General features: G+C 40.9%; 1 non-coding gene across 1 annotated transcript; it reads left to right on the forward strand.

Moving 5' to 3' along the window:
• The first annotated feature begins 762 nt into the window (after positions 1-762).
• Positions 763-835, forward strand: TRNAM-CAU (transfer RNA methionine (anticodon CAU)). Its single transcript has one exon. It is a non-coding gene; the product is annotated as a tRNA-Met (tRNA).
• The last annotated feature ends 330 nt before the right edge of the window (positions 836-1,165 follow it).

Genomic DNA, 1,165 nt, shown 5'->3' on the forward strand with positions numbered 1-1,165 from the left:
TTTGTTCTAGTAAACGTTGTCCGGAAGAGATCCCGTCTCCTGATAAGTCGGTATTACGTATTTCTAAAATTTTTGTTAACGATTTATGATGCAACGCGGATTTGTAAAAGTTTGAATACAAATAACAGAGGTAGATTACCTAAATAAATCTTTTGTTCGCGAGCTAACTAATCGGTTAGTTGTCTGAGATAGTTAATTTATCATTTTGTTATATGAAACTGGGTGAGTTTTTTTAAGATAGGTAGGTACTGGTAATCCCTTTCGGTCTCACCAGGATATGTGGATGAGATCAGGCTTAGCCGGTAAGAGTGGGACAGTAGTAAAAACTGCCCGAGTGCCTCCGAAGGAGACCTAAAAACTCAAGGGCAATTGCTTCGCGAATGCATCTACTACCGGATGAGTATCACGACCCGTTAAAAATATCCGACGAGAAACTCAGCGGGCTGATGTATGGGTTAGGTTGCACGGCTACCAGGGTCCCTAAGCCTGCTCCTAGCGCTAGAGCTGTAGGCGTCTATTGACAATGTTAGTGGATTGAATGGATCCATAAGGATGTGAGTGATCTTGAGTTCTACTTTGAACATTAGACGGAAGGATAATTGTGTATTTGAGGTCGCATGAAATAAGGTCACATTTTATACAAAGCTCATACGTTGATTGATATGTAAAAATCGTTTGATTTAAAAAATAATAATCATAAAGTATAATAATTATATATGAATTTTACGTAAGTGTACGCCAATTTAAGTCGGCTCGTTATCGGCCTCGGTAGCGCAGTAGGCAGCGCGTAAGTCTCATAATCTTAAGGTCGTGAGTTCGATCCTCACCCGGGGCAATGTTTTTGTTGTTTTCTATTATCATATTAACAAACTATACACACGATTGGACGCACTGGAGGTCGATTGGAGAGGACTGCTCACTAGTGGACAGCTATGAGCTGAGATGATAATACGTGAGTGAAACTAAAATTAGTAGTAATGATCGCTTGCCCATTTCTGCCGTGAAGCAGTTGGTAATGCGTTTCGGTTTGAAAGGTGCCCCCTTGCAAAAAAACGAGGCCTTAGAACTCATATCTCAAGGTGGGTGGCGGCATTTACGTTGTAGATATCTATGGACTCTGGTAACCACTTAAAATCAGTGTTCCGTAAGCTCGTTCACCCATCTA

This window comes from Bombyx mori, chromosome 28 (genome assembly GCF_030269925.1).
Source record: "Bombyx mori chromosome 28, ASM3026992v2".
Lineage (NCBI taxonomy): Eukaryota > Metazoa > Arthropoda > Insecta > Lepidoptera > Bombycidae > Bombyx > Bombyx mori.